The sequence below is a fragment of the Telmatherina bonti genome, assembly GCF_933228915.1.
Source record: "Telmatherina bonti genome assembly, chromosome: 24".
Classification (NCBI taxonomy): domain Eukaryota; kingdom Metazoa; phylum Chordata; class Actinopteri; order Atheriniformes; family Telmatherinidae; genus Telmatherina; species Telmatherina bonti.
The window spans coordinates 4,224,252-4,245,126 of record NC_136633.1 but is presented as its reverse complement, the minus strand read 5'-3'; the positions used below and the strand labels follow the sequence as shown (position 1 = coordinate 4,245,126).

The following is a 20,875-nucleotide window of genomic DNA, read 5'->3' as shown; positions in this document are numbered from 1 at the left end:
CTGACCTTTACTAACAATGTTTCTAACTTACTCCCAACACACAAACAGTAAAAGAGGCTTTTAATCTAAATGCAACGCATTAAAACCCAACTTTACCGAGCTGTGAGTCGCTCATATTTAATTAGTTTAGAGACCGCTTATGTCAGAACAATAAGTTGGCAGGTACATCATCATCGTCGTCACCATCGTCATGGTGACAAGTCTGCAAAACTTCACATCTTGTCTGACAAACAAATCCTGAAACCTTCGTTCTACAGAAAAGAGGACACGTGTCCCACTTCCTCCTTGTTTTTACTGAAGGTGTCACAGCTGTAGACGTGGTCTCTGCATTCAGAGAAGCAACAGGTTGGACTGAAGACGGCTGGAGAGCAGCTCGGCTGTTCATTCTCCACCACACACTGGCTGCTTGTCACAGAATACAGAGAGAGAGCCATTCTTTCCGAGACTAAAGTCAGGGCCAGGTCTTACTAAGTCAGAACCAGGTCTTACTAAGTCAGGACCAGGTCTTACTAAGTCAGAACCAGGTCTTACTAAGTCAGGACCAGGTCTTACTAAGTCAGAACCAGGTCTTACTAAGTCCGGTCCAGGAGTTAATAAGTCCGGTCCAGGTGTTACTAAGTCCGGTCCAGGTGTTACTAAGTCCGGTCCAGGTGTTAATAAGTCCGGTCCAGGAGTTAATAAGTCCAGTCCAGGTGTTAATAAGTCCGGTCCAGGTGTTAATAAGTCCGGTCCAGGTGTTAATAAGTCCGGTCCAGGTGTTAATAAGTCCGGTCCAGGTGTTAATAAGTCCGGTCCAGGAGTTAATAAGTCCGGTCCAGGTGTTAATAAGTCCGGTCCAGGTGTTAATAAGTCCGGTCCAGGAGTTAATAAGTCCGGTCCAGGTGTTACTAAGTCCGGTCCAGGTGTTAATAAGTCCGGTTCAGGAGTTAATAAGTCCGGTCCAGGTGTTAATAAGTCCGGTCCAGGAGTTAATAAGTCCGGTCCAGGTGTTAATAAGTCCAGTCCAGGAGTTAATAAGTCCGGTCCAGGAGTTAATAAGTCCAGTCCAGGTGTTACTAAGTCCGGTCCAGGAGTTAATAAGTCCGGTCCAGGTGTTACTAAGTCCGGTCCAGGAGTTAATAAGTCCGGTCCAGGTGTTACTAAGTCCGGTCCAGGAGTTAATAAGTCCGGTCCAGGAGTTAATAAGTCCGGTCCAGGTGTTACTAAGTCCGGTCCAGGAGTTAATAAGTCCGGTCCAGGTGTTACTAAGTCCGGTCCAGGAGTTAATAAGTCCGGTCCAGGAGTTAATAAGTCCGGTCCAGGTGTTACTAAGTCCGGTCCAGGAGTTAAAAAGTCCGGTCCATGCATTACCAGTAAAAGCTGAATAAATGTCTAGATCTGCACTGTTTACTGTTTATCTGGAATAAAATGTAGTTTTATGGGGACCTGAAAACAAACCTGGACCGAGGTCATCTGATCTTTGTGAGTTTATAAAAACAAGACCCCTTCTTCTGTACTCCTCTCCTCCTTCCCCTCCTCCCGTCTGTCCCTTTTCTTCCTCCCCTTCATCCCTCCTCCTCCGTCTGCAGGTTTGTGATTAACGACATGCTAACGGTTGGCTGCTGTAATGTGTCCGAGCCTCCAGCCGACGGGAGTGTGTGCTGGACAACGTGAGCTTTATGTAAGAGGTCAAATGTCGATCTGGAAGTTTCATGTTTCACAAAGTTTAATGGTTCACTTCTCCACTTCCGCCAGCTTCAACATGCCAACAGGTGACAGCTGGAAATGGCTGATGCAGCAGCTCCGAAGGGGTTTGATGGGGTCCACCATGGAGACGTTTCTCCTGGGACTGAAGCTAAACAGAAAAGCCGAACAGGAGAAAGTTTTCAGCCTGTCAACATGTTAACTGCTGTGTGTGCTTCCTGCAGCTACAGCAACCAGTGATTTTTCCCATTTCCACGCGGCAGTGAATGCCACACGACATCTCAGAGCTGCACTGTGTGGCCGCGACATCAACCGTCCAGCAGCGATAAGTCTTATCTGGAGGATGTTCGGCGCTCTGTGGATCTGAACATCCACCCAGTACAACGCCTGGGGCACACAGGAAATGCAGATGTGAGCAGACAGGGGCATTCGATCTACTGGGAGTCACATGTTAGGACTGGCGTAAACACTCCACATTATATAATCCTTCATGAACATGCTCTGTTACTAATTTATGGACAGCTACTCAGCAATCATATCCAAGACATAATTAGCAGGGCAGGGGTTCATCTTTAGCCAGATTAGATAGGAGTGTGAAGCCGCCATCATGTCTTCTCAGTCTCCTTCTCCTCCACTCCTGTGCAGGAACCAGAGGAGACATCAACAAATCTTGGTTTCTGAGGATGTGGAGCTCAGTGCAGCTGTTCTGTAAGCAGACCTTACACTCTCCTCTGAAAGACCATCGCTGCAGCCACAGTAGCTGCTAAGGTCCTTCGTCTGTCTGAGCAGGATGTTAAACCGATTCCTGGTTGGGCCAAACCTGCTGGGACAGCCAGTCCTGGAGTAGTGGCAGCAATGTGAACCACCTCCGAGCAGTTTGGAGATGACCTTATAACTCATACGGTTGGTCGTTGGTTTTCCAGTCTCCCAGTTTATCTCGCTCTGATCAGAAATGCAGGATTTCCTGTAAACGCGTTGGCAGCATGTTACTGTCTGGATTTACTGCCTCTGATGAAACATCCTGCTGCAAGTCTTACAGCCTCAGTCCCAACAACGCTGTGTGTAACGCTGTGTGTAACACTGTGTATAACGCCGTGTGTAACGCCGTGTGTAACGCTGTGTGTAACGCCGTGTGTGTAACGCCGTGTGTGTAACGCCGTGTGTAACGCCGTGTGTAACGCCGTATGTAACGCCGTGTGTAACGCTGTGTAACACTGTGTGTAACGCCGTATGTAACGCCATGTGTGTAACGCCGTGTGTAACGCCGTGTGTAACGCCGTGTGTAATGCCGTATGTAACGCCGTGTGTGTAACGCCATGTGTAACGCCATGTGTAATGCCGTGTGTAATGCCGTGTGTGTAACACCGTGTGTAACGCCGTGTGTAATGCCGTATGTAACGCCGTGTGTAACGCCATGTGTAACGCCATGTGTAACGCCGTATGTAACGCCGTGTGTGTAACGCCGTGTGTAACGCCGTGTGTAATGCCGTATGTAACGCCGTGTGTGTAACGCCATGTGTAACGCCATGTGTAACGCCGTGTGTAACGCCATGTGTGTAACGCCGTGTGTGTAACGCCGTAGGTAACGCCGTGTGTGTAACGCCGTGTGTGTAACGCCGTGTGTAACGCCATGTGTAACGCCGTGTGTAACGCCGTGTGTAACGCCGTGTGTGTAACGCCATGTGTAACGCCGTGTGTAACGCCGTGTGTAACGCCGTGTGTGTAACGCCGTGTGTGTAACACTGTGTGTAACGCTGTGTGTAACGCCGTGTGTGTAACGCCGTGTGTGTAACGCCGTGTGTGTAACGCCGTGTGTAACGCCGTGTGTGTAACGCCGTGTGTAATGCCATGTAACGCCGTGTGTAACGCCATGTGTGTAACGCCATGTGTGTAACGCCGTGTGTGTAACGCCGTGTGTGTAACGCCGTGTGTGTAACGCCGTGTGTAATGCCGTGTGTGTAACACCATGTGTAACGCTGTGTGTAACGCCGTGTGTGTAACGCCGTGTGTAATGCCATGTAACGCCGTGTGTAACGCCATGTGTGTAACGCCGTGTGTGTAACGCCGTGTGTAACGCCGATGTGTAACGCCGTGTGTGTAACGCCGTGTGTGTAACGCCGTGTGTGTAACGCCGTGTGTGTAACACCATGTGTAACGCTGTGTGTAACGCCGTGTGTGTAACGCCGTGTGTAACGCCGTGTGTAACGCCGTGTGTGTAACGCCGTGTGTGTAACGCCGTGTGTAATGCCGTGTGTGTAACACCATGTGTAACGCTGTGTGTAACGCCGTGTGTGTAACGCCGTGTGTAATGCCATGTAACGCCGTGTGTGTAACGCCGTGTGTGTAACACCATGTGTAACGCTGTGTGTAACGCCGTGTGTGTAACGCCGTGTGTAATGCCATGTAACGCCGTGTGTAACGCCATGTGTGTAACGCCGTGTGTGTAACGCCGTGTGTAACGCCGTGTGTGTAACGCCGTGTGTGTAACGCCGTGTGTGTAACGCCGTGTGTGTAACGCGCCGTGTGTAACGCCGTGTGTAACGCCGTGTGTGTAACGCCGTGTGTGTAACGCCGTGTGTAATGCCGTGTGTGTAACACCATGTGTAACGCTGTGTGTAACGCCGTGTGTGTAACGCCGTGTGTAATGCCATGTAACGCCGTGTGTGTAACGCCGTGTGTGTAACACCATGTGTAACGCTGTGTGTAACGCCGTGTGTGTAACGCCGTGTGTAACGCCGTGTGTAATGCCGTGTGTGTAACACCATGTGTAACGCTGTGTGTAACGCCGTGTGTGTAACGCTGTGTGTAACACTGTGTGTGACCCTGAGTCGGTCATGTGACTGACCCTTTCCCAGTTAAACCGGTAATGTGACTGACCTGTTCCCAGTTAAACTGGTCATATTGCTAACCCGTTCCCAGTTAAACCAGTAAAAGCTGCTCCATGTTGACGTTTCTCTGCTGGAAGATGATATGGTTCAGATCTGTTCTGGACTGGGGGGGTTTGGGTCCTTCCCAGTATGGAGGCTCCACAGAGGTATAAAACCCCACAAGGGGAACGAAGAACGTCTTTTCCCAGTAACTGCTCCCTCTCTGGCATGGAAGGGCGGTTCTGCTGATCCAGATGTGTCTCTACATCCAGATGTGTCTCTACATCCAGATGTGTCTCTACATCCAGATGTCTCTACATCCAGATGTCTCTACATCCAGATGTGTCTCTACATCCAGATGTGTCTCTACATCCAGATATCTCTACATCCAGATGTGTCTCTACATCCAGATGTGTCTCTACATCCAGATGTCTCTACATCCAGATGTCTCTACATCCAGATGTGTCTCTACATCCAGATGTGTCTCTACATCCAGATATCTCTACATCCAGATGTGTCTCTACATCCAGATGTGTCTCTACATCCAGATGTGTCTCTACATCCAGATGTCTCTACATCCAGATGTGTCTCTACATCCAGATGTCTCTACATCCAGATGTGTCTCTACATCCAGATGTCTCTACATCCAGATGTGTCTCTACATCCAGATGTGTCTCTACATCCAGATGTCTCTGCATCCAGATGTGTCTCTACATCCAGATGTGTCTCTACATCCAGATGTCTCTACATCCAGATGTGTCTCTACATCCAGATGTGTCTCTGGATCCAGATGTGTCTACATCTGGACCGGCTCATACACAAGTGGAACAAACGGACTGCAGCAGAAGTTTGTGTGGAAGAGAAGAAGAAGTTCTCTGGACATTTTTTCCGCCTCACTGAGTCCTTAATGGAATTATGTTTGCTGTGGAGACGCAACGTTTCCCTGTGGAGGCTGAAGCAGCGAGGCTGAAGCAGCGAGGCTGAAGCAGCGAGCCTGCAGCGCTCTCCAAGCTGCTCACTTAATGACCACATGATGCTAAAGGTCATGTGACACCATGAGGCCAGTGGAACTACACATGTCTGCTTTAACGGCTTTCCCATCCAGCACTGCTGCAGGAACTCCTGTCTCCCAGTGCAGACTGGAAACCAGTAGCGTTCTGCTCCGTTTCAGGGTCAGACGGCAGCGTCTGGTCCAGCTTCATCCCACCAGGCCCAGCCCGCCGACCGGGACCAGGCCCAGCCCGCCGACCGGGACCAGGCCCAGCCCGCCGACCGGAACCAGGCCCAGCCCGCCGACCGGGACCAGGCCCAGCCCGCCGACCGGGACCAGGCCCAGCCCGCCGACCGGGACCAGGCTCAGCCCGCCGACCGGAACCAGGCTCAGCCCGCCGACCGGAACCAGGCCCAGCCCGCCGACCGGAACCAGGCTCAGCCCGCCGACCGGAACCAGGCCCAGCCCGCCGACCGGTACCAGGCCCAGCCCGCCGACCGGTACCAGGCTCAGCCCGCCGACCGGAACCAGGCTCAGCCCGCCGACCGGTACCAGGCCCAGCCCGCCGACCGGTACCAGGCCCAGCCCGCCGACCGGAACCAGGCTCAGCCCGCCGACCGGTACCAGGCCCAGCCCGCCGACCGGAACCAGGTCCAGCCCGCCGACCGGAACCAGGCCCAGCCCGCCGACCGGAACCAGGCTCAGCCCGCCGACCGGGACCAGGCTCAGCCCGCCGACCGGAACCAGGCTCAGCCCGCCGACCGGGACCAGGCTCAGCCCGCCGACCGGAACCAGGCTCAGCCCGCCGACCGGGACCAGGCTCAGCCCGCCGACCGGAACCAGGCCCAGCCCGCCAACCGGAACCAGGCTCTCCACCAGAGCTTCCACACCTCTCTGTCAGAGCTTCCACACCTCTCTGCAAGAGCGTCCACACCTCTCTGTCGGAGCGTCCACACCTCTCTGTCGGAGCGTCCACACCTCTCTGTCAGAGCGTCCACACCTCTCTGTCGGAGCGTCCACACCTCTCTGTCGGAGCGTCCACACCTCTCTGTCGGAGCGTCCACACCTCTCTGTCAGAGCGTCCACACCTCTCTGCAAGAGCGTCCACACCTCTCTGCAAGAGCGTCCACACCTCTCTGTCGGAGCGTCCACACCTCTCTGCAAGAGCGTCCACACCTCTCTGTCAGAGCGTCCACACCTCTCTGCAAGAGCGTCCACACCTCTCTGTCGGAGCGTCCACACCTCTCTGTCAGAGCGTCCACACCTCTCTGTCAGAGCGTCCACACCTCTCTGTCGGAGCGTCCACACCTCTCTGTCAGAGCTTCCACACCTCTCTGTCGGAGCGTCCACACCTCTCTGTCGGAGCTTCCACACCTCTCTGTCAGAGCGTCCACACCTCTCTGTCGGAGCGTCCACACCTCTCTGTCGGAGCGTCCACACCTCTCTGTCGGAGCGTCCACACCTCTCTGTCGGAGCGTCCACACCTCTCTGCCGGAGCGTCCACACCTCTCTGCCGGAGCGTCCACACCTCTCTGTCGGAGCGTCCACACCTCTCTGTCGGAGCGTCCACACCTCTCTGTCGGAGCGTCCACACCTCTCTGCCGGAGCGTCCACACCTCTCTGCCGGAGCGTCCACACCTCTCTGCCGGAGCGTCCACACCTCTCTGTCAGAGCGTCCACACCTCTCTGTCGGAGCGTCCACACCTCTCTGTCGGAGCTTCCACACCTCTCTGTCGGAGCGTCCACACCTCTCTGTCGGAGCGTCCACACCTCTCTGTCAGAGCGTCCACACCTCTCTGTCAGAGCGTCCACACCTCTCTGTCAGAGCGTCCACACCTCTCTGTCGGAGCGTCCACACCTCTCTGTCAGAGCGTCCACACCTCTCTGTCAGAGCGTCCACACCTCTCTGTCAGAGCGTCCACACCTCTCTGTCAGAGCGTCCACACCTCTCTGCAAGAGCGTCCACACCTCTCTGTCGGAGCGTCCACACCTCTCTGTCGGAGCTTCCACACCTCTCTGTCAGAGCGTCCACACCTCTCTGTCGGAGCGTCCACACCTCTCTGTCGGAGCGTCCACACCTCTCTGTCGGAGCGTCCACACCTCTCTGCCGGAGCGTCCACACCTCTCTGTCGGAGCGTCCACACCTCTCTGTCAGAGCGTCCACACCTCTCTGCCGGAGTGTCCACACCTCTCTGTCGGAGCGTCCACACCTCTCTGTCGGAGTGTCCACACCTCTCTGTCGGAGCTTCCACACCTCTCTGTCGGAGCGTCCACACCTCTCTGTCAGAGCGTCCACACCTCTCTGTCAGAGCGTCCACACCTCTCTGTCGGAGCGTCCACACCTCTCTGTCAGAGCGTCCACACCTCTCTGTCGGAGTGTCCACACCTCTCTGTCAGAGCGTCCACACCTCTCTGCAAGAGCGTCCACACCTCTCTGTCGGAGCGTCCACACCTCTCTGTCAGAGCGTCCACACCTCTCTGTCGGAGCGTCCACACCTCTCTGTCAGAGCGTCCACACCTCTCTGTCAGAGCGTCCACACCTCTCTGTCAGAGCTTCCACACCTCTCTGTCGGAGCGTCCACACCTCTCTGTCAGAGCGTCCACACCTCTCTGTCAGAGCGTCCACACCTCTCTGTCGGAGCGTCCACACCTCTCTGTCAGAGCGTCCACACCTCTCTGTCGGAGTGTCCACACCTCTCTGTCGGAGCTTCCACACCTCTCTGTCGGAGCGTCCACACCTCTCTGTCAGAGCGTCCACACCTCTCTGTCAGAGCGTCCACACCTCTCTGTCGGAGCGTCCACACCTCTCTGTCAGAGCGTCCACACCTCTCTGTCGGAGTGTCCACACCTCTCTGTCAGAGCGTCCACACCTCTCTGCAAGAGCGTCCACACCTCTCTGTCGGAGCGTCCACACCTCTCTGTCAGAGCGTCCACACCTCTCTGTCAGAGCGTCCACACCTCTCTGTCAGAGCTTCCACACCTCTCTGTCAGAGCGTCCACACCTCTCTGTCGGAGCGTCCACACCTCTCTGTCGGAGCTTCCACACCTCTCTGCCGGAGCGTCCACACCTCTCTGTCGGAGCGTCCACACCTCTCTGTCAGAGCGTCCACACCTCTCTGCAAGAGCGTCCACACCTCTCTGCAAGAGCGTCCACACCTCTCTGTCGGAGCGTCCACACCTCTCTGCAAGAGCGTCCACACCTCTCTGCAAGAGCGTCCACACCTCTCTGTCAGAGCGTCCACACCTCTCTGTCAGAGCGTCCACACCTCTCTGCAAGAGCGTCCACACCTCTCTGCAAGAGCGTCCACACCTCTCTGTCAGAGCTTCCACACCTCTCTGTCAGAGCTTCCACACCTCTCTGCCGGAGCGTCCACACCTCTCTGTCGGAGCGTCCACACCTCTCTGTCAGAGCGTCCACACCTCTCTGCAAGAGCGTCCACACCTCTCTGCAAGAGCGTCCACACCTCTCTGTCGGAGCGTCCACACCTCTCTGCAAGAGCGTCCACACCTCTCTGCAAGAGCGTCCACACCTCTCTGTCAGAGCGTCCACACCTCTCTGTCAGAGCGTCCACACCTCTCTGCAAGAGCGTCCACACCTCTCTGCAAGAGCGTCCACACCTCTCTGCAAGAGCGTCCACACCTCTCTGTCGGAGCGTCCACACCTCTCTGTCGGAGCGTCCACACCTCTCTGTCGGAGTGTCCACACCTCTCTGTCGGAGCGTCCACACCTCTCTGTCGGAGCGTCCACACCTCTCTGTCGGAGCGTCCACACCTCTCTGTCGGAGCGTCCACACCTCTCTGTCGGAGCGTCCACACCTCTCTGTCGGAGCGTCCACACCTCTCTGTCGGAGCGTCCACACCTCTCTGCAAGAGCGTCCACAACTCTCTACAAGAGCGTCCACACCTCTCTGCAAGAGCGTCCACAACTCTCTACAAGAGCGTCCACACCTCTCTGCCGGAGCGTCCACACCTCTCTGCAAGAGCGTCCACACCTCTGAATGCTGATGAAGGTTTCCACAACGTCCACAGCCAGAGCAGAAACATGTTTATCTGTGTTTAAAGGAGTGGCCGGACACACGCGTCCCGCCATCTTCTTATCTGCTGCAACACATGTCCAACAGACACGGAGACGAGCCTTACGAAGCATCCTGAGAGCAGACAGACAAACTGCAACAACCCTCAGAGGTTCAGAACATCTGAGGACCTCCAGCTTCTGGAGCAGAGCCTCTTCTCAGCTCCTGAAGATTTCCATATCAGGAAAAGCCTCTACTGACTCCCAGGTGATGGTGAGCCAGCCGAGCTGCAGGAAGGTGACCTGCAGCAGCAGCATGAGGAGAACAGAAAGCTGTTTCTTCCTCTGAGGAGCTTTTTAATCATGGCATGGTTTTTATTCAGCTTCAGGAAGCTGATCTGAAGCATCGGAGTCAGGAAGAACCCCTTAAGCTGCAGAAACCTTTAGCAGGAATTTCAGCTCAGAGTTCCCCTGCAGCCTCCTGGGAGCCTGAACACGCTGTAATCTGATTAAACACACCAAACAGCCATTTAACGGACATGATGCTCCGACTTTACCCGCTCCAGTCCCGCCAGGTCAGCAGTCTGAACGCAAAGCCGCAAACAACTCCAGGTGGAAACTTTCAGGCGCACCTGAGCAGCAGGTCAGAGAGCAGGACCGCTTACCTCCAGCTGCTGCCAAGAGATCCTCTTCCTCCTGTCCTTTTCCTCCTCTTCCTCCTCTTCCTCCTGTCCTTTTCCTCCTCTTCCTCCTCCTTCCTCCTGTCCTTTTCCTCCTCTTCCTCCTGTCCTCCTTCACGCGCAGCGCCTTTCCTCAAACATAAACCCGCACCAGGAGCTGCAGGTCCGGGATCGGCAGGTCCGGGATCGGCAGGTCCGGGATCGGCAGGTCCGGGATCGGTCCGCGAGGTCCGGGTTGTCAGACAGCTTCTGCTGCGGTGCTGCCTGCGCGCGGAGAGCCTTCAGCGCCGTCAGCTGATCGCTTCAGTCCGCCCCCCTCCTCCTCCCTCCCTCCCCCCTCCATATATAAGGAGCTTTCCCTCCACCTGATCTCACGTCATCCGCCAAACACCAGCTGGAGCTCGCGCCCTCCACCCGCCTCCTCCTGCAGGACCAGAACCCAAACTAGACCAAACTGGACCGTGTTTATCAGAACCAGCAGGTCCAGAACAATAAACAGACTGAACATTTCTGCACTGAAAGGTACAAATAATCACTTTACAGACAATTCTTCTCGGTAAATGAAGTGATGTTAACCATCCATCCTGTCATTAAAAGGCTGTTTCTGATGACTTTACTAAAACATCTGTTCTGTTTCCATCCTGTCAGGATGAAGCATTTCTGTCTGCTCACTGTGGTCCACACCAAGCAGCAACCTCTGAGGTCCTGCTCTACTTTTAGAAAAGGTACATTTACTTTGATTAATTCCTTTTAAAAAATGTGGGAAAAACCTGCGTGAGCATCTGGACCAACTAGTTTGGTTTAAAGTGTTGTTACAACACTGTCTCATTGGTGTTACATCTATATCTACATCTATGTACATCTAGATAAAGGCAATGGTTCCACCATCATCACCATAAAGTCACCACATGGCATCACGCCGCCTATACAACCTGACGCCGCCATCTTGGATTGGTGTCCCAATGCATTTTGTAAGGTGTAGGTCCAACCACAACAATAACTTCACCAGTTTTTACCAGATTTTTCTCAGTTTGATTTGTTACGAAGGGCAGAGATATTGTTATGATATTGTTAAGTCACTGTAAGACATTAAAAACTGCAAGCTAAAATATTTCTATAATGCTATCAAATAAAGGTAACTGCAATATAACTAAATGTATAAATTAATTTGATACCAATATGTTTGATTGTTTATTGATCCATTTGGATTCATCTATTTTTTTCTGGTCAAATAAATTATTATTCAACTTTGTGAAATGTAATTCCACACAATCTGCTTTCAATATTTCACCGGTTATTACAACCATATGCTGAACAAAATACAGGAATAGTTGCTGCTTTCTCTTGACTATGGTTGATTCTTTCTTTTATTTACATTTATTAATTTATCAGTATAGAGATACAGTTGTACAAAGTCTGGAAATAAAGTATTGTATCAAAACTGTGCAATGCAGAAGTTAACAGACAAACAGAACAAGCCGGTTATAACATGCCACCATTTTTACTACGGTGTCTCTGAATGGACAGACAAGCTGTGAACCTGCAGCGACCACAAACTGTGTTTACCTTTACCACTAGACGGCAGTAACTGTAACACACTGGACCTTTAACCTTGGCCGACAGGCAACAGCGCTGGTTGAAAACACTTTAACTTTTAAAGGAGATTATTTTCTGCCACAGTTGTTGCTGTCCTCACTATTACAAAAATCTCTGTTTAAGTCACATTCTTCTCTCTTTTTTTATTTCATGTAACAGCTATAATATAGTAAAATTATCAATTCTTTGATCTTTAGAGCTTAATTTTCTAAATAAATGATCAAATAAATATATTTTTAACTGTTTATCATTGTTAACACTGTTAATGAAATTAAAAAGCTTAATTTTACTATTTGTGTACTTTCTTGTAAAGAATTACACCGACAGCCTCAATGATGCCAGAATGAGATGAAAAAATGTCCACAATGACATGCAAGGTTTAATATTCATAGAGTTCCAGATAAAAATCAGCAGCATGCCGTTAACGTAACAATAATGATGTTAATCACAATCAGTATGTTAGCTGTGAATTGCTAAATTTGATTCATAGAGAAAGGCAACTGCTGTCTGCCTTCCTGTTAATGGAGCAACTCTGAGTAGAGCAGTCAGAAGTAGGTAAAAGACTATCAAACACAGATACAGTGGCTGGATAAAACAGAGAAAAGAAAAACCTCTCAAATATCAATACAAGACTTTTATGTTCTCATGAGGTCTTTTTTCAGACGTGTCCATGTAGACATACATAACAAAAGTGTAATGGAAACTTTTTTCAGTGATGTGTGAATGCAGGGTTGAGATGTCACATGAACAGTTCATTTCAGGTAAAGATGGTGGAACATTGTGTATGAACGGAGGTAGAGACAGAAATTGTTTTACAGATAATTATAGAGAATTTCCATCATTTCCATCCCTGATAGCAAAAAATAACCAACAACAAAATGCCTACCTGGTTAACTGGTTAACTGGCTACATGGCTAACTGGTTCCCTGGCTAACTGCCTACCTTGATAACTGGCTAACTGCCTAACTAGCTACCTGACCCTGGCTAACTGCTTACCTAGTTAACTTGCTAATTAACTACATGCCCCTGGCTAACTGCTTACCTGTCCACTTGGCTAACCGCCTACCTGGTTAACTGGCTAACTGCCCTACCCGGCTAACTGGCTAACTAGCTAACTGACCCTGGCTAACTGCTTACTTGTCTACTTGACTAACTGCCTACCTGGTTAACTAGGTAACTGCTTACTTGTCTGCTTAGCTAACTGCCCTACCCGGTAACTGGCTAACTAGCTACCTGACCCTGGCTAACTGCTTACTTGTCTACTTGGCTAACTGCCTTCCTGGCTATCTGACTACCTTTCTTTCTTCCTATCTGGCTAACTGACAATCTGGCTAACTGGATACCTGCATCAACTAGTTCTGATAAAATATTTTACAGATTTAAGAGAATTACAGCTTATGTACAACACACAATTAAATTGTACTTTGTTGAAATTTTAGCAATATTGCTTAAATTTAGTAAAAAGACTGCTGGAAACTCATCCAGTGACAAACAAATATGAGAAGTGTGACAGCTTAACAGCTGGAAAACAAGCTTAGTGAGTGAAGATGAGAAAAATCTGATTAAATCTGGTTGATGTAAGAAATGAAATGTTTTCATGTTGCTCTCTTTCTATGTGGCCTTGTTTTCTGTTGCTTTCTGCATTTTCTCTTCATCTCTGGCAGATGGACTCCAGCAGGGCTGAAACATACCTGGCAGAAGACTGAAATGAGGTTTAAAAATATGATCCAGACAGGTTGGAATTATCAGTCGGGAGGTTTGTATGGAAGATGAATACTAACATCTCTGCCATCACAACTCTGGCAGTAAAAACATTACTTTACATGTCTTCAAACATGTTTCTGCACATTTTCACATTTTTCTCTGAATTCTGACGTCAGCCAATAGGAAAACGGCAAAATCCTGAAAAACAGGTTGAGGTACCACTATCACCACTCAAATGAAGGAGAAAAAGCTCAACCTCAAAGCTCTGCATGTCCTGTAATCTGAGGGGTTGCCTGGAGGAAGCTCCTCTGACACAGCATTAAGTTATATCCTAGTAAACATACATGAGAGCTGTTTCAAAGATGACTGAAGTCTGTGGTGAACATGTAAAGCAGAGTGGGCCAGATCCTGAAATGCAATAAATTCCGCAGCGATGTCTTTTAAAAACAGGGCTTTTTTCTAAATACCTCAGACAGCTAGCCACAGACCACTTCCAGTTTACTGAAGACCCCATTTTGTTTGCAAAATTAAACATGTCAGCCAAAACCAAAACAAGAGATAAAAATCTTATATTGTTGTCATGATACGAACAGTCTTTCAGTGATTGTACTGTTTAAGTCTGTTATACAGCAACATGACAAATCCAAAACACTGTTATATAAACTCTTTTTAGGAAACAGAGTGATGGAAAATACTGTTTGAGAACATGGTTATTCCAAACTCAACATATTCTTCCTGATTACAGCCTCTCCTAATAGAGATTCCTGACAATCATTTACACCTTAATGTCGACCAGTTGACCAAGGAAAGAACAAGGTCATGTCCAATCAATTTAATTCAACTAGAAAGTTCAAATAAAGATGATGGAGTTATTGTGTCTAAACCTGCCAGTAAGCAGCTTAAACTGGATTTATACTGATGTAGCCTCTGCATATGGTTGGATCAGCATCTACATTGTGTAAAAACCAACTTCTGCGGACGGACCAGCATCTACGTACTATCAAAACAACATCTGCATACGGTAAGACCAGAATCTGCTTAAGGTAGGACCAGCATCTGCGTACGGTAGAACCAGCCTCTATGTATTGTAGAACCAAGCAGCAACCTCCGGTGGTTAAAGGTGAAGTCGATGTGGAAGTGCATAAAACTGCAGTTCCCCCTTCATCCACTAGGGGCTGCAAAACAGAGCAAATCCCCATAGACTCCCATGTTAAAAAGACCAACTTCACAGCAGGAATAAACGTGTTTACAGCAGAAATAAACACGTTTACAGCAGAAATAAACATGTTTACAGCAGATATAAACATGTTTACAGCAGGAATAAACATGTTTACAGCAGGAATAAACATGTTTACAGCAGATATAAACATGTTTACAGCCTGGTTCATTTATCCATTTTAGGTTTAATAGGTCAGGTTTACCTTCATGACAACTGTGGGGGTAGTGAATTTTTTTCTGGCTCGCCCGTTTGAAAGTAATTTAATCTCAAAGTTCGGCATATTTAGGGGCGTGTCCTTTTGATTGACAGGTACCTGATCTCCTGCTTCAAGTCAGAAGAACGTAGAACAACCGTGGTTTTTAACAACGTGACTTAGCTTTAGCCCGCTTACCTCCGTTAGCTGGTTAGCTCCTGTTATCTCCAGGTTCGCTCTTAGCTACAGAAAGCTTTGAGTTCGCTCGATGTCAGTCATCCACCATGACGCTCACAGCCCCCCTCTCAGCACCACCTCTTTGCCCATATTTGTATTTTCCAGGTGAGACGACACGCATGCCCCTGCCAAGATGGTGATGGTAGGAACCACCCACCGAGCGTTTCCTACGTCCACAGTAGCGCCCACATACGCTACGACCAGCATCTACGTACGTCAGAACCATCTACGTACGGTACGACCACCATCTGCATACGCTACGACCAGCGTCTACGTACGTCAGAACCATCTACGTACGGTACGACCACCATCTGCATACGCTACGACCAGCGTCTACGTACGTCAGAACCATCTACGTACGGTACGACCACCATCTGCATACGCTACGACCAGCGTCTACGTACGTCAGAACCATCTACGTACGGTACGACCACCATCTGCATACGCTACGACCAGCGTCTACGTACGTCAGAACCATCTACGTACGGTACGACCACCATCTGCATACGCTACGACCAGCGTCTACGTACGTCAGAACCATCTACGTACGGTACGACCACCATCTGCATACGCTACGACCAGCGTCTACGTACGTCAGAACCATCTACGTACGGTACGACCACCATCTGCATACGCTACGACCAGCGTCTACGTACGTCAGAACCATCTACGTACGGTACGACCACCATCTGCATACGCTACGACCAGCGTCTACGTACGTTAGAACCATCTACGTACGGTACGACCACCATCTGCATACGCTACGACCAGCGTCTACGTACGTTAGAACCATCTACGTACGGTACGACCACCATCTGCATACTCTACGACCAGCGTCTACGTACGTTAGAACCATCTACGTACGGTACGACCGCCATCTGCATACGCTACGACCAGCGTCTACGTACGTTAGAACCATCTACGTACGGTACGACCTCCATCTGCAAGTTAATCAGCTTGTTGCGTTGATTAACCTGCTGTCTGAAATCGGCCGCAGATGATGGTAGCATCGCAATAAGAATGTATTTTAGCCCCAGCCCCAGTCTCTGTAAATGGCTGTAGAAACGCCTCGACTGCCATGATTCTGTGTCGAGGGAAGACTTGTAGGTTGATCTTAGGCAAAAGGCATCTTTATTTAACAAGAGTTCTTTAATGAAGGCAAATTCCGAACAAAGAAGTCTTCAGAAAGACAAAGGAACAGTTCAGACAGCAGGACTCAACAACAAGAGATCATAGTTAGCTTTAGGTCCAACAGACCAGTAACTCGCCCTGGGTTGTTATCAGATGGAAAAATGAAGCTTTAAGCTGGAGAGATGGATGAGGTGATGAGCAGAAGCTGTGGATGGAGAGGGAGAACTGGACGAGTGAGGCACCACTGATGCAAAAAACCACAGGAAGCAACTAGAAAAGTACTCCGCCAAGGGGCCGCCGTTCTCCCCATATGGTTCAAACGGTGATCCGGATCACCACCAAAGTTAAATCAGTTCTTCCTTTTCACAATTCTAAAAACTCCTGAAAATTTCATTAAATCTGTCCATAAATTTCTGAGTTATCTTGAACACAAACAAACAGATAACTACTGGTAAAAACATCACCTCCTTGGCAGAGGTGATGAGTGACCGCATGGTGGCGCTGTTCTGTAACCTCTGTATGCGGAATTACAAGGTAGCAGATCATCTGTCTGATTAGAGGACTTGTTGTGTTGCTTGTGGAAAAGTCAGACAGAAGGTGGAACGTAGTGATGTAACTTTATGTAAAGATCGGCCTCAGGGGCCTGCCATAAAACCATTACAAGGTCTCCCAGTGCAGCACTGGGCACGTTACTGGATTCATTTCAGTTACCAGTTACGTCTCGCAAAAAGTAACAATTTCATAAGAGTATTTAGTTACTTACAGTAGTTATTCCCAAAGCAACAGATGTTTTCATCAGGCTGAAGTTACTGAGTGACACTGAAACATCCTCTCACTGATCTGTCTCCATGTCACACAGCAGCTGATCGATCAAACTGATCAGCGGATAAAACAGACATAGGAGTTTCCTTCCACTGATCTGGAGAGTGGAACAGAAAGGTTTTGGCAGAGTAAAACCTGCAGAGAACTATTTAATGCTGACAAAAACCAAGCAAAAGCAGTGAAGCTGCAGCAGCAGGACATCGGATCCTGCTCTGGCTTGTACTTTCAGCCTCAGAGGAAATACTCCAGATATCACCTTCCTTCCACATGCACGTGCTGCTGCACACCTTAAGGCAGCGTGCACGTGCAGCTTCACACCTGACAGCAGGGTGCACGTGTCTGACACGTCTGCCTTTCCCAGATGTTTCTGTTCAGAAGCCCCTTACAGCTGTTTGGGTTTCAGGAAACGTTTACTCCTGCAGGTCCAGTATGATGCGAAATCCAGCATGGATCCATCAATACGTCCACATCATCACACAACCACACACACATCCCCCCATTTTATTATGGGACATCCCCCAGTGCATTATGGGACATCCCCCCATTTTATTATGGGACATCCCCCAGTGCATTATGGGACATCCCCCCATTTTATTATGGGACATCCCCCAGTGCATTATGGGACATCCCCCAGAGCATTATGGGACAACCCCAAGTGCATTATTGGACATCCCCCAGTGCATTATGGTACATCCCCCAGAGCATTATGGGACAACCCCAAGTGCATTATTGGACATCCCCCAGTGCATTATGGGACATCCCCCAGAGCATTATGGGACAACCCCAAGTGCATTGTTGGACATCCCCCAGTGCATTATGGGACATCCCCCAGTGCATTATGGGACATCCCCCAGTTTATTATGGGACATCCCCCAGTGCATTATGGGACATCCCCCAGTGCATTATGGGACATCCCCAGTGCATTATGGGACATCCCCCAGTTTATTATGGGACATCCCCCAGTGCATTATGGGACATCCCCCAGTGCATTATGGGACATCCCCCAGTGTATTATAGGACATCCCCCAATGCATCATGGGACATCCCCAATGCTTTATAGGACATCCCCACTGCATTGTGGGACATCACACAGTGCATTATGGGAAATCCCCCAGTGCATTATGGGACATCCCCCAGTTTATTATGGGACATCCCCCAATACATTATGGGAAATCCCCCAGTGCATTATGGGAAATCCCCCAGTGCATTATGGGACATCCCCAATCCATTATGGGACATCCCCCGGTTTATCATAGGACATCCCCCAGTAAATTATGGGACATCCCCCCGTTTATTATGGGACATCCCCCAGTGCATTATGGGACATCCCCCAGAGCATTATGGGACAACCCCAAGTGCATTATTGGACATCCCCCAGTGCATTATGGGACATCCCCCAGAGCATTATGGGACAACCCCAAGTGCATTATTGGACATCCCCCAGTGCATTATGGGACATCCCCCAGTTTATTATGGGACATCCCCCAGTGCATTATGGGACATCCCCCAGTGCATTATGGGACATCCCCAGTGCATTATGGGACATCCCCCAGTGCATTATGGGACATCCCCCAGTGCATTATGGGACATCCCCCAGTGTATTATAGGACATCCCCCAATGCATCATGGGACATCCCCAATGCTTTATAGGACATCCCCACTGCATTGTGGGACATCACACAGTGCATTATGGGACATCCCCCAGTTTATTATGGGACATCCCCCAATACATTATGGGAAATCCCCCAGTGAATTATGGGAAATCCCCCAGTGCATTATGGGACATCCCCCAGTGCATTATGGGACATCCCCAATCCATTATGGGACATCCCCCGGTTTATCATGGGACATCCCCCCGTTTATTATGGGACATCCCCCAGTGCATTATGGGACATCCCCCAGTTTATTATGGGACATCCCCCAGTGCATTATGGAACATCCCCCAGTGTATTATAGGACATCCCCCAATGCATCATGGGACATCCCCAATGCATTATGGGACATCCTCCAGTTTACTATGGGACATCCCCCTGTTTATTATGGGACATCCCCCAGTGCATTATGGGACATCCCCCAGTTTATTATGGGACATCCCCCAGTGCATTATGGGACATCCCCCAGTTTATTATGGGACATCCCCCAGTTTATTATGGGACATCCCCCAGTGCATTATGGGACATCCCCCAGTGTATTATAGGACATCCCCCAATGCATCATGGGACATCCCCAATGCATTATGGGACATCCTCCAGTTTACTATGGGACATCCCCCAGTTTATTATGGGACATCCCCCAGTGCATTATGGGACATCCCCCAGTTTATTATTGGACATCCCCCAGTGCATTATTGGACATCCCCCAGTGTATTATGGGACATCCCCCAGTTTATTATGGAACATCCCCCTGTTTATTATGTGACATCCCCCAGTGCATTATGGGACATCCCCCAGTGTATTATGGGACATCCCCCAGTTTATTATGGGACATCCCCCAGTGCATTACGGGACATCCCCCAGTGCATTATGGGACATCCCCAGTGCATTATGGGACATCCCCCAGTTTATTATGGGACATCCCCCATTTTATTATGGGACATCCCCCAGTGCATTATGGGACATCCCCCAGTGCATTATGGGACATCCCCAGTGCATTATGGGACATCCCCCAGTACATTATCGGACATCCCCCAGTTTATTATGGGACATCCCCAGTGCATTATGGGACATCACCCAGTGTATTATGGGACATCCCCCAGTGTATTATGGGACATCCCCCAGTGTATTATGGGACATCCCCCAGTGCATTATGGGACATCCCCCAATGCATTATGGGACATCCCCACTGCATTGTGGGACATCCCCCAGTGCATTATGGGACATCCCCCAGTTTATTATTGGACATCCCCCAGTGTATTATGGGGCATCCCCCAGTTTATTATTGGACATCCCCCACTTTATTATGGGACATCCCCCAGTGTATTATTGGACATCCCCCAGTGCATTATTGGACATCCTCCAGTTTATTATGGGACATCCCCCAGTTTATTATTAGACATCCCCCAGTGTATTATGGGACATCCCCCAGTGTATTATGGGGCATCCCCCAGTTTATTATTGGACATCCCCCACTTTATTATGGGACATCCCCCAGTGTATTATTGGACATCCCCCAGTGCATTATTGGACATCCTCCAGTTTATTATGGGACATCCCCCAGTTTATTATTAGACATCCCCCAGTGTATTATGGGACATCCCCCAGTTTATTATGGGACATCCCCCAGTGCATTATAGGACATCCCCCAGTGTATTATTGGACATCCCCCAGTGCATTATGGGACATCCCCCAGTGTATTATGGGACATCCCCCAGTGCATTTTGGGACATCACCCACTTTATTATGGGACATCCGCCAGTTTATTATTGGACATCCTCCAGTATATTATGGGACATCCCCCAGTTTATTATTGGACATCCCCCAGTTTATTATGGGACATCCCCCAGTGTATTATTGGACATCCCCCAGTGTATTATGGGACATCCCCCACTTTATTATGGGACATCCCCCAGTGTATTATTGGACATCCCCCTGTGCATTATTGGACATCCCCCAGTTTATTATTAGACATCCCCTAGTTTATTATTGGACATCCCCAGTGTATTATGGGACATCCCCCAGTGCATTATGGGACACCCCGCAGTGTATTATGGGACATCCCCCAGTTTATTATTAGACATCCCC

The 20,875-nt window shown here is 49.8% G+C and overlaps 1 protein-coding gene across 1 annotated transcript in view; it reads right to left on the bottom strand.

The window, feature by feature from the left end:
* The window catches only part of crfa4 (cytokine receptor family, class I receptor 4), a 53,836-nt gene extending 43,396 nt beyond the window's left edge, over window positions 1–10,440 (bottom strand). The window contains exon 1 of the mRNA XM_079263670.1: window positions 10,219–10,440. The gene's annotated coding sequence lies outside the window, so the exon portion shown is untranslated. The remainder of the gene's footprint in view (window positions 1–10,218) is intronic.
* Between the last annotated feature and the right edge of the window lie 10,435 nt (window positions 10,441–20,875).